This window comes from Nicotiana sylvestris, chromosome 4, assembly GCF_000393655.2.
Source record: "Nicotiana sylvestris chromosome 4, ASM39365v2, whole genome shotgun sequence".
NCBI classification, from domain to species: Eukaryota; Viridiplantae; Streptophyta; class Magnoliopsida; order Solanales; family Solanaceae; genus Nicotiana; species Nicotiana sylvestris.
Genome location: NC_091060.1, coordinates 28250927 through 28264217, shown reverse-complemented (window position 1 = coordinate 28264217; position 13291 = coordinate 28250927).

The window sequence follows — 13291 nt, the reverse complement described above, 5'->3', positions numbered from 1 at the left end:
ATTAAACTTAATTGTGTGAGATATGCTGGATTGAATATACAAGTCATTGAGCATAATATAGCCAGTTATTATTGTTTCTGAACAAATTTAATAGTAAAATAGTTATCATAAATCTGATTATTTTAATAATTAAATTTTGTATATGTTTGATATAAAAAGATTGTAACGAACCGGCCGGCCATTATGAGTATTTTAACCCCGATCCCCTAAATTATGCTTCCTCTATGCTATATCGTGGTGTTGTAACTTGCCAGGGTGTTTGGTTTTGATTTCGGAGTGAAATGGAACACATAGTCCCTAAGTTGAAAGTTTTAATTACAAGTCATTGAGCATAATGTAACTAGTTATTATTTTTTGAACAAATAAGAAAATAATTATCATAAATATAGTTATTTTAAGAATTTTAATGATATGACTGATATAAAAGGATATAGCAAAGTTAATATCATTAGAAAATATACTAAATTGCAAATAAGTAAATAGTTTAAGTTTAATTTCTAGGTAAAAAAATTTAAATTATACTTATAAAATATAACTAATTTTATTAACTTTCTATCTTACATATCTTATTTTTCTTCCATGTATAGTTAGAATGCTGAAACTTAATTATAGTATGTTGCTTAAGTAATATTAGTTTGTAAAATATAGTATTGGAACCTAAGTATCAAGTCATCTTGTTTTTTTTTTCTAAAATTATTATCTCTTGATTAATTTCTAACATTATTGAAATAACGCAATCTTACATACATTATTGGAATTAGCGAAACAATTCTTACTAATTACTTAATTAATGTGCAATATGTTTAGTTCTTGTTAGTTAATGTATTGTCTATATAAAAAATTAATGAGTTATATCATGATTATAAATGAAATTCTAGAAAAACAACTAAGAATATCTTTAAATTAAAAAATAATTATAATTTTATTCATTTGTTTTTACTTGAAAATAATTTTTTATTTAATTTATGAAATTCTTATTTAATGTATTCTTTGAAAAAAGAAGAAGAAAGAAACAAATAATAAAAGGAATAAATTAGTAAACAAATACTCCATGGGAAGAGAAGGAAAAGTTGGAATATCCTCTGCTCCCACATCGACTAAAACTTGTGAACTTTTCCACGTTATAAGTTGAGCTCATTCCAGTAGCTCTGACGGTAATGGACTTCACCTAGTATAGGCTTTCATATGGTATACGCTTCTATCTAAGGTCTACACGAAGACATAGCAGTAATGATTTACAGTGTACTATAATATAGTAACAAGATTTAATGTGATTACTAAATATAATAATATCGTGGTGCTATATAGTATCTTGAGTGGGGGTTAAATACTTGAGACTTTATAGTATCTTGAGTGGGGGTTAAATACTTGAGACAAAAGTAAGTATATATTTGGAAGATTTGCCCTACTAAGAAAATAATTCTGAAAATAAAAATATTAGGACAATATAGATTTATTTCTCAAAATTTTTAAAGAATTTACTGGGGATTTACTTGCAGATATTTTCCTAGGACAATCCGCAAAGAAAACTCCAATCCTTCATCAAATTTTTCCAAAAGTTTCGTACGATTTTTTGGTAAAATATACCAAAAAATCCGCAAGTAATTCACATGTGGATCTGAAAACCCCAGCTATTTTACATGCGGATTCAAAATTTCCAAGTAATTTATCTGGGGATTTTTAAAATCTGCAAGTAATAATTACCTACGAAGGTTTTTTCATCGAATTTTTTTTGGAAGGAAAATCCACAAGAAACTGAATTACCTGTGAATTTTCTTTTATAATTCCCAGGAAAATCCCCATGTAATACGCAATTTTCTTGTAGTGTCTTTTCCCTCACAAAATGTAGTCTATGTGTATGTGTGTAGTCCTCTCGTGAAAGATTGGGTTGGTAGCAATTTGAATAGCTGCCTTGCTGTCACATAAGAGATTAACAGGTAATTCTAACTTCACACCAAATTCTTCAAACAACCTTATCAACCAGGTCACTTCAGTTGCACATGTAGCCATGCTTCTAAATTCAGCCTCTACTGAGCTCCTGGAAACAGTGTCCTGTTTCTTAGACTTCCATGATATAAGGGCATTCCCAAACTTGACTAAGTAGCCAATGACTAATCTTCTTGTTTGTAGGCAAGCTCCCCAGTCTGAGTCATAATAGGTTGTAAGTTTATTTGTGTTGTCATCAGGCATAAGCAGACCAAGTCCAGGTTCAGCTTTGATGTACCTCACCACTCTGAGGGCAGCTTCCATGTGTGACACCTTTGGACAATGCATGAATTGGCTAAGAACTTGCACTGTAAAGGATAGGTCAGGTATGGTCATGAAGATATAGTAGTCTTCCAACTAACCTTTAAAAGCTACTAGGGTCTCTTAACATCTCATCCTCAGCATTGATTTTCATCCAACTGTCATACTCTGTTGAAGTTAGTTTCTGATTCAGTTCAAGTGGGGTTCCAACAGGTTTTGCTCCACCTAGGCCAGATTCAGAGATTAATTTCATGGCATACTTCCTCCGATTCATCACTATGCCTTTCTTAGACTTGGAAAATCAATCTCCAGGAAGAACTTCAACTCACCAAGATCTTTCATTATGAAGCTTGTCTGCAGATCACTTCTTGTCTCATTTAGTTGATTGGGATGGGTACAGATGATGAGTAAATTATCTGCATACACTAGGACAACCACAATGTCATCATTTATTTTTTTAGTGAACAGAGAATAGTCAAAGTGACTCTGCTTGAATCCCATCTTTACCAGGGCTTCGATTAGTTTCATGTTCTACTGCCTTGGGGCCTGCTTAAGCCCATACAGTGATTTGTGCAATTTGCAGACCTTATTTGTCTCCCCCTATTTGCAAAAGAAACCTTTAGGATTATGCATGTACGCCTCCTCAAGGAGATCACCATTGAGTAACGCATTGTGGACATCCATTTGGTAGATCAACCAGTGTTTAGAGACAGTCAAAGCAATGATGGACCTAACAGTCACCATCTTAGTCACAATGGAGAAAGTCTCAGTGTAATCTAGACCCTTTCTCTGATTGTATCCTTTTGGGCACTAGCTCGGGTTTGTATCTTTCAATCTCTCCTGAAGCTCTATATTTGACTTTGAATATCCACTTGCATCCGATGGGAGCCTTGTCAGGTGGAAAATCTACAATAGCCCAAGTGTTATTGTCTTCCAGTGCTACAACTTCTTGCTTCATTTCCTGCACCCACTTAGAATCAGAAACAGCCTCTCTGAAGGTCTTAAGTTTATATACAGCTGAGTGAAGAGCCAACACGTGCTGATAAAGTGGCTTCAGGTGTGAGTACGTAACATATGAAGAAATAGGATATGCATAAGAGTTGCACACTGGTATAGTGACATAATCATGCAGTCACACTGGTGGTTTGCTTGGCCTGGAAGATCTTTTGAGCTCCATAGAGTTGGATGGTTCAGGTAAAGGACTGACATCTGCAGGTGAATGTGAGACTTGTTCAGGAACCTGAGGAGATGATGAAACCTCCCCCTTAATTGAATCATTTATAGGACTGGGCTGATTTGTGAGAGTTGGAGACATCTCTCAGTAGATTCAGCTGATGTTAGCAGGTCCAGAACTGGAAATATAAGTGTACCTGCAGACTTCAAATGTTTGAAGGGAAAGGCATCCTCTTTGAACACCACATTTCTGCTTACTATAAAGTCTTGTTCTGGAGATCATATAGTTTGTATCCCTTTTATATAGAAGAATAGCTCAGAAGTACTTCTGGGATGGCTTTAGAAGCAAACTTATCCATGCACATATCTGCATAGCAGAGAAAGCCAAATACTTTTAGATGACTCAGAGAGGGAGCATGCAAATAAAGCATCTCAAATGGGGATTTGAAGTTGATGACTCTTGATGGCAGCCTGTTTAGTAGATAGACATCAGTGTTGACACATTCACCCCAAAATCTAAGAGGGATGCCTGCCTGGAACCTCAATGCTCTAGCTATTTCAAAGATAGTTATGTGTTTCTTTTCTGCTACTCCATTCTAATGAGGAGTATACACACATATACTTTGATGTTCAATCCCAAGAATATATAGGAAATCCTTGAAATTAGTGCTAAAGAACTCACTACCATTGTTTGTTCTGAGTATCTTAACAGAAGAACTGAAAATGTTTTTAATCTTAGCAAAAAATTCCTTAAGAACTACTATAGTATCAGACTAGAGTGCAGGATAAATATCTTAATGAACCTAGTGTAGTCATCTACTATTGTGACAAAAAATCTTTTGCCATCATAGTAGGAACTATGTAGGGTCCCCAAATATTACAGTGCAGTAAGTCAAAAGCAGAGGAAAACATAGTATTACTCAGCTGAAAAGGCAACTTTGTTGGTTTTACAAGAGGACAGACAGTACAATGTTGATGAGTATCAGATTTCAAATGTCTAAGCAACTCATGCTTCTTTATTACTTCTAATGGTGCATGACCTAGTCTCTTATGCCATAGACTACTAGAATCTGATATAGCAGACATGTAAACAATACTATTCTTATTCATAGAACATGTGTTAGTGTTATTAATCACTTGTTGTCTGGAATCCTGATATGAGGCCTTCGCCTGCTTCTACTTCAACACATATAGTCCATGTTTCTCCCTACCAATCTCCTTCACCTATCCATTGAAGAGGTCCTGGAAGATGCAGAAGTCAGGAAAGAATATTACCAAGCATTTCAGTTCTTTAGTGAGTTTGGATACTAAGAGAAGATTGAACTTAAACTCAGGTATGTACAATGCATTAAATATGTCTTGGTTCTTAAACACAAAAGCCAATCCTGTGTGTGTAACTGATACTACACCTCCTGTAGGTAGATGCACTTTGCTCCTGTCTGATTTTGGTACTAATCTGTATGCCTTTAGCATTTGTAAGCTAGAGGCCATGTGGTTAGATGCACATGTATCCACAATCCATTCTCTATCACTATAGACAAGCATAAGATCTGTTTCTGTACCTGCAGCTACTGATTTGGTTGATGATCCTTCATCTGATCCCTTATTAATCATTTGAATGATCTGCTGATACTACTCTGGTGTGAAGAAGGCTGCAAGAGCTTGTTATTGAGCTGCTGGTGATTCCATAGATGTGAAACCTCCCCTGACAGGTGGTTGTTGCCTAAGTTGTTCAATACTGTTGGCTGCACCATTGACTCCACATGCTACATCTCGTATAAAAGATGTCATCCAGCCAACTTGATTTGCATAGGAGTTACCAGTTCCATTTTCTCCTCCTCTCCTTTTGGACTTGAAATCTAGTGGATATCCAACTAGCTTATAGAAATTTTCCTTAGCGTGGCCCCTCAGATGACAGTACTCACACAGGTTTGTTTCTTTTTTGTCCATGTTTGAAATTGGTGCCAGCATAGTTTCCACCCTTATTGCTGAACACGACAGAGCTTTCTATTGACTCAGTGACCTGTGAGACTTGTGTGAAATTAGCAAGGATTCTTTGGCTCTCTTGATCTATGATAATTGAGTATGCCTTGTTTATAGATGGAGCGAGATACATCATTATGATCTGACTCCTTGTTTGGCTATACTCATTTAAACCATTTAGGAACTACATTAATCTTTGATACTCAAAGTGCTCAAGATACTTCCTTGACTCAGGATATGGGCAACTAGGACATGGCATTATAGCATCAAACTCATCCCAAAGGTCTCTGAGTTTAGACAAGTAGTCTGTAACAGTCATTGTGCCTTGAGTAAGAGAGTGAATCTCTTTATGCAGATATTACACCCTAGCACCATTCACTTTATCAAACCTTTCTTTCAAGTCCTCCCATACTTTGTGTGCATTTGAAGCATACGCTACACTGCTTAACAGTCCTGGTCTTACAACATTCATGATCCAGGACAATGTTACAACATTTACCTTCTCCCATTGATCATGTAATTCTCGCTCAAACTTAGACTTAGGGAATATGCCATCAACAAAACCTAGTTTGCTTTTACCTAACAATCCAATTCTCATAGATCTACTCCAAATGGTATAGTTCCCAAATACAGTTAACTGAAAAGAGATTAAGGAGCTACCTGGAGTGTCAGTTAGTTGTAGGTATAGAGGATGGTTTAGGGAAGACATTACCACAAATGGGAACATCTGTATCCTCAGAAGTTCCTATGGTAGGTCCGACTGGTATGGTACTGGTTTCCTCGCCAATTGCCATGGAAATTGTAGATAAGCTCAGAGATATTGCACAATTGCTCTGATTTGCAGAAAATTAGTTCAAATTACACAACCCTAGTTTTGAACCCAACACAAGTAGAGATGATTCAATTCCAAAATTGAAGGGAATTGAAAGTATACAGAGGCCGGAGACTTGCGACGCAAACTCTGATACCATGATAACACCCATAGCTGGAATGAAATGGGAGCGGGTGGCATGCCTGCCATGAGATATATGAAATGGGAGCGGGTTGCACGCCTGCAACAAGATGTGAAATGAAAGTGAATTCTGCCTTTGTTTCCCTTATCCTTGTTAGTAGTTGGATTTTGGTTCCTTTATAATTCTCTTGATATTCTGTTTTTATCTGTCATTCCCCGAAGCATGCTTTCCCCCTCCCATCTTTACTTGTTTATTCCTGCTTTACTTTCCGCTGTATATTATATAACTGCATAGGTTTATTTGGTAGTCTGGTCCTAGCCTCGTCATTACTTCACCGAGGTTAGGCTAGGCACTTACCAGCATATGAGGTCGGCTGTGCTGATACTACACTCTGCACTATGTGCAGATCCCGAAGCAGCTCTTGGACCGTAGTTTGGAGGCAAACTTCAGTCCACGCGAAGATCCAAGGTAGACCTGCAGGCGTCCGCAGGCCCTAGCGTCTCCTCTATCCTTTATTTCCTATTTCATCTCTTTGCTTCAGAAACAGTGTGTCTTTATTTTCAAAACTTGTATTTAGTAGTCTTAGACCATGTGTGGTACTGTGACACCAGTTCTAGGTGATTAAGGTTTAAGCTGTTGTAATAGATGCATGTTCAGATATTTTATTGCTTTCTTCCGCTTATACTAAATTTCGCTGTTTACACGTTATTATTTTATATAATGTTAAAGAGAATAAAAATTGGTATAAGGGTAATTTGTCTAATAATTGGCTTGCCTAGCTCACATTAGTAGGTGCCATCACGACTCCCGAGGGTGGGAAATTTGGGTCGTGATAAGTTGGTATCAGAGCTCTAGGTTACATGGGTCTCACAGTTCACAGACAAGCTTAGTAGAGTCTGAGGGATCGGTACAGAGATGTCTGTATTTATCCCCAGAGGCTACAGAGTTAGGAAAACTTCACATTTATTCTTTCCTATCATGCACTTTGGTCTCTCAATGCTAATTTAATTTCTACTCTGTTCTTTTGCAGATGGCGAGAACACACGCTTCCTCATCCACTGACCAGCAGCCCAAGCCCCCAGCAGCAGCTCCCACGAAGGGAAGAGGGCAAGGTCGAGGCCGTGTTAGAGGCTGAGGTAGGGGCAGAGCTCAACCCAAAGCAGCAGCACCAACAGCGGAGCCTCAGGTTGACTTTGATGATGAGGTTCCGACCCCAGCAGTTCCGATGGGCCCAGCTCAGGTCCTAGAGCGGTTTATTGCTACCCCAGTACTCCAGGATGCTCTGGTCCATCTAGTGGGACTTATGGAGAGTGTCACCCAAGCAAGTTTGCTTCCTATAGCACCAGCCGTCTCTCAGGCTGGAGGAGGAGCCCAGACTCCTGCTACTCGCACTCCGGAGCAGGTAGCTCCCCAGTTCCAGACTCCAGCAGTTCAGCCAGTTGGATCAGTTCAGCCGGGTGTGGTGGCTCAGACCGGTGATGGAGCAGCTATGTCTGCCGATTCCCTATAGAGGTTGGATAGGTTCACAAAGCTCTTCACTACTACTTTCAGCGGTGCATCTTCTAAGGATCCCCAGGATTATCTAAACAGATGTCATGAGGTTCTCAGGAACATGGGGATAGTTGAGACCAATGGGGTTGATTTTGCTACTTTTTACTTGTCTGGATCCGCCAAGACTTAGTGGAGAGATTACTGTTTGGCTAGACTAGCCGGATCGCCAGCTTTGACTTAGGAGCAGTTTACTCAGCTATTTCTGGAGAAGTTTCTCCCCATTACTTAGAGAGAAGCCTATCGAAGGCAGTTTGAGCTTCTCTAGTAGGGTTCTATGACCATTACCCAGTATGAGACTAGATTCATCGACTTGGCTCGTCATGCTCTTATCATACTTCCCATCGATAAAGAGAGAGAGAGAGAGAGAGAGAAAGAGGATGAGGAGGGTCATTGATGGACTCATTCGGCCGATTAGTCTTTAGATGGCTAGGGAGACTAGGAGTGAGATATCTTTCTAGGAGGCGACCAATGTGGCCCGGAGAGTTGAGATAGTTCTATCGCAGGGAGGTGGTCAAGGGTCTGACAAGAGGCCTCATCATTCAGGCCGATTCAGTGGTACTTCGTCTGGAGGTAGGGATTGATATGGTAGAGGCCATCCTCCTAGGCCTTTTCAGTCAGCACTTCAGGTTTTATTTGTGGTGACACGAGGCACATTGCTAGGTATTGCCCTTGAGCAACGAGTAGCTCTCAGCATTAGGGTTCCCGTTCCATGGTCTAGGCACCGAGTGTTCCACAGCCTGCCCAACCAGCTAGAGGTGGGGGTAGAGGTGCTAGAGGTGGAGGTAGAGGTATTAGAGGTGGAGCTCAGGCCGCTAGATGTGGAGGCCAGCCAGCAGCAGGTCGTCCTAGAGATGTAGTTCAGGGTGGTGGGGTCCATCCTCGATGTTATGCTCTTCTAGCCAAGCCTAAGGTTGAGGCTTTCAATACAGTTATCACAGGTACAGTTCTGGTTTGTAGTAGGGATGTATCAGTGTTATTTGATCCAAGGTCTACATACTCCTATGTGTCATCTTATTTTGCACCATATCTAGTCATGCCTAGTAATTCTTTGAGTGCTCCTATTTATGTGTCTACACCAGTGGGTGATTCTATTGTGGTAGATTGAGTCCATCGTTCATGTATAGTTGTGATTGGAGGTCTTGAGACTCGTGTAGATTTGCTTCTTCTGGACATGGCCGATTTCGATGTCATATTAGGGATGGACTGGTTATCACCTTACCACGCTATCTTGGACTGTCATGCCAAGACTGTGACCTTAGCCTTGTCGGGTTTACCTCATTTAGAATGGAGAGGGACTTCTGATCATTCTACCCATAGTGTTATCTCGTATGTGAAGGCTCGGCGTATGGTCGAGAAGGGGTGTTTGGCCTATTTGGCCTATGTTCGTGATTCTAGTGCTGAGGTTCCATCTATTGATTTTGTGCCCATTGTTCTTGAGTTTCTTGAGGTATTCCCTTCAGACCTGTCGTGTATGCCACCCGACAGGGATATTGACTTTTGCATTGATTTGGCTCTGGGCACTCAGACTATTTCTATCCCGCCGTATCGTATGGCCCCACCTGAGTTAAAATAGTTGAAGGAGCAGTTGCAAGACTTGCTTGAGAAGGGTTTCATTAGACCCAGTGTTTCGCCTTGGGGTGCGCCGGTGTTGTTCGTTAAGGAGAAAAATGGATCGATGAGAATGTGTATCGATTACCGGTAGTTGAACAAGGTTACAATCAAGAATAAGTATCCATTGTCTTGGGTTGATGATTTGTTTGATCAGCTTCAGGGTGCCAAGGTATTTTCGAAGATTGACTTGAGATCTGGCTACCATCAGTTGAGGATTAGGGCATCCGATATCCCTAAGACAGCTTTCTGCACTCGGTACGGGCATTATGAGTTCTTGGTGATGTCATTCGGGTTGACAAATGCCCCAGCAGCTTTTATGGATTTGATGAACTGAGTGTTCAGGCCTTATTTGGATCCGTTCGTGATAGTCTTCATTGATGATATTTTGATATATTCCCGCAGCGGGGAGGAGCATGAGCAGCATCTTAGAGTGGTCCTTCAGACCTTGAGGGATAGTCAGTTGTATGCCAAGTTTTCGAAGTGTGAGTTCTAGTTGAGTTCAGTGGCATTCTTAGGTCATGTTGTATCAGTAGAGGGTATTCAAGTTGATTTAAAAAAGATTGAGGCAGTCAAGAACTAGCCTAGACCAGCATCAGCTATAGAGATTCGGAGTTTCTTGGGATTGGCAGGCTATTATCGTCGGTTCGTGGAGAGGTTTTCATCCATCGCAGCCCCGATGACCAGGTTGACCCAGAAGGGTGCCTAGTTCAGATGGTCGGATGAGTGTGAGGCGATCTTTCAGAAGCTCAAGATAGCTCTGACTACGGTACTAGTGTTGGTTTTGCCCACAGGTTTAGGGCCTTATACAGTCTATTGTGATGCATCTCGTATTGGACTTGGTGCAGTGTTGATGTAGGATGGCAAGGTCATTTCATATGCTTCGCGGCAGTTGAAGATTCATGAGAAGAACTATCTGGTTCATGATTTGGAGTTGGCAGCCATTGTTCAAGCGTTGAAGATTTGAAGGCATTATCTGTATGGCGTGGCATGTGAGGTGTTCCTGGATCACAAGAGTTTGCAGTATTTGTTCCTGCAAAAGGAGTTGAATTTCAGGCAGAGAAGGTGGTTGGAGTTGTTGAAAGACTATGATATCACCATCTTATATCATTCGGGAAAGGCCAATGTGGTGGCCGATGCTTTGCGTAGGAAGTCAGCCAGTATGGGTAGTCTTGCTTATATTCTGGTCGGTGAGAGACCACTTGCTTTGGGTGTCCAGGCTTTGGCCAATCAGTTCGTGAGGTTGGATGTTTTTAGCCCAGCCATATGTTAGCTTGCACAATGCTCGTTCTTCTTTATTAGAGCGTATCCATGAACGACAGTATGATAATCCCCATTTGTGTGTCCTTAGATACACGGTGCAGCACGAAGGTGCCAGGCAGGTTACTTTAGGTGATGATGGAGTTTGAGATTGCAGGGTCGAATTTGTGTGCCTAATCTGGATAGTCTTCGAGAGTTGATTTTAGAGGAAGCCCATGGTTCCCGGTACTCTATTCATCCAGGCGCCGCAAAGATGTATCAAGATTTGCGGCAGCATTATTGGTGGAGAAGAATGAAGAAGGATATCGTTGCATATGTGGCTCGGTGTTTGAACTGTTAGCAGGTTAAGTACGAGCATCAGAGGCCAGGTGGTTTGTTTCATAGAATTGAGCTTCCCGAGTAGAAGTGGGAGCGAATCACTATGGACTTCGTTGTTGAACTCCCACAGGCTCAAAGGAAGTTCGACGCAGTGTGGGTTATTGTTGATAGGCTGACCAAGTCAGCACATTTCATCCCTATGGCAGTGTCCTACTCTTTTGAGAGGTTAGTTGAGATCTATATCCAGGAGATAGTTCACCTTCATGGTTTGCCCGGAACTATCATTTCGGATAGAGGTACCCAGTTTACCTCCCATTTCTGGAGAGTAGTTCAGCGAGAGTTGGTCACACGGGTTGAGTTGAGCATAGCGTTTCATCCTCAGACGGATGGGCAGTCCAAACGGACTATTCAAATTTTGGAGGATATGTTTCGAGCTTATTTCATTGACTTTGGAGGCTCGTGGGATCAGTTTTTGCCTTTAGCAGAGTTTGCCCACAACAACAACTACGAGTTGAGTATCCAGATGGCTCCTTATGAGGCTTTGTATGGTAGGAGGCGTCGGTCGCCGGTTGTATGGTTTGAGCCGGGGGAGGCTCGGTTGTTGGTTATGGATCTGGTTCAGGATGCCTTGGACAAGGACATGATTATTCAGAATAGGCTTCGTACAGGTCAGTCTAGGCAAAAGAGTTATGCCGACCACAAGGTTCGTGATTTGTCTTTCATGGTCGGTGAGTGGGTATTGCTTCGAGTGTCGCCTATGAAGGGCGTGATGAGATTTGGGAAGAAGGGCAAGCTTAGACCTAGGTTCATTGGCCCGTTTGAGATTCTTGATCGAGTGGGAGAGGTGGCTTATAGACTTGCGTTGCCGCCGAGCTTATCAGTCGTGCATCCAGTGTTTCATGTGTCCATGCTTCAGAAGTATCACGGCGATCCATCCCATATGTTAGATTTCAGCACTGTCCAGTTGGACAAGAACTTGTCTTATGAGGAGGAGCCGGTAGCTATTCTAGATCGGCAGGTTCGTCAGTTGAGATCGAAGAGTTTTCCTTCTGTTTGTGTTCAGTGGAGAGGTCAGCCTACTGAGGAATCAACCTAGGAGTCCGAGTCTGATATGCGGAGCCGTTATCCCCATCTTTTTCCCGACTCAAGTACTTCCTTCTTATGTCCGTTCGAGGATGAACGATTGTTTTAGATGTGGAGAATGTGATGACCCAAAGGGTAATCACTTGTGTTGCAAGTGAATTTAGTGTTCCGAGGCCTAAATACCTCCTCTTTACCTCACCTTGATTTATGTGCGTGGTCCGGACCTATATCCGGAAAGCCTTCTATGTGAAAATATGAGAAATAGAAATTTCTAGAGTTAAAATTTTGATTATGGTTGACTTTGGTTAATATTTTGAGCAAACAGACCCGAATCTGTGTTCCAACGATCCCCGGAGGTCCGCAGTAAAATATGGGACTTGGGTGCATGCCCAGAAATGAATTCCGAGGTCCCAAGCCTTAGAAATTAATTTTTGAAAGAAATTGTTTTACTAAATTATCTAAGAAATAAAGCAAAGAATTAATGTTTGAAACCAGTGTTATCGGGCCCGTATTTTGGTTCCGGAGCCCGGTACAAACTTATTATAGTATTTGAAAGATAACTGTGAAATTTGGTGAAAAACGGAGTTTATTTGACGTGAGTTGTACTTACGGTTGAAGATTATGAACTTTGAGAGTTCTTGATGAAAATGTTGAGTTTTGAGGTTTAATTCATGATTTTACACGTTATTTTAATGATGTGATCGCATGAGTAGGTCCATATGATTTCTTTGAGTTAGTATGCACATTTGGTTTGGAATTCCGAGGGCTCGGGGTGAGTTTCAGGTAGGTTCCGGGATGTCTTAGGCTTAAAACATGGACGTTGCAGGTTCAGAAAAGTGCAAATATCTGAACCTGCCAGTGCTGACCGCATTGGTTTTAGTGCTATCCGCGGTGGGGGCTGTGCGGCCGCACTCGATTTTGTGCGGTCCGCACAGGTTCACTGGTCCGACTTCGGAAGCCTATATCTTTTGATCTACAAGAATTTTCAAATGATTCAAAAATGAAAGTTGTAGCCCTTCGTGTCTAGTTTCCAGAAAGGTAAAGAAATCACAATTTGGACATCTGTCAAGAAAGTTATGGCCAAAATATTAAAGCATGTCACGCAGTCCACAAGG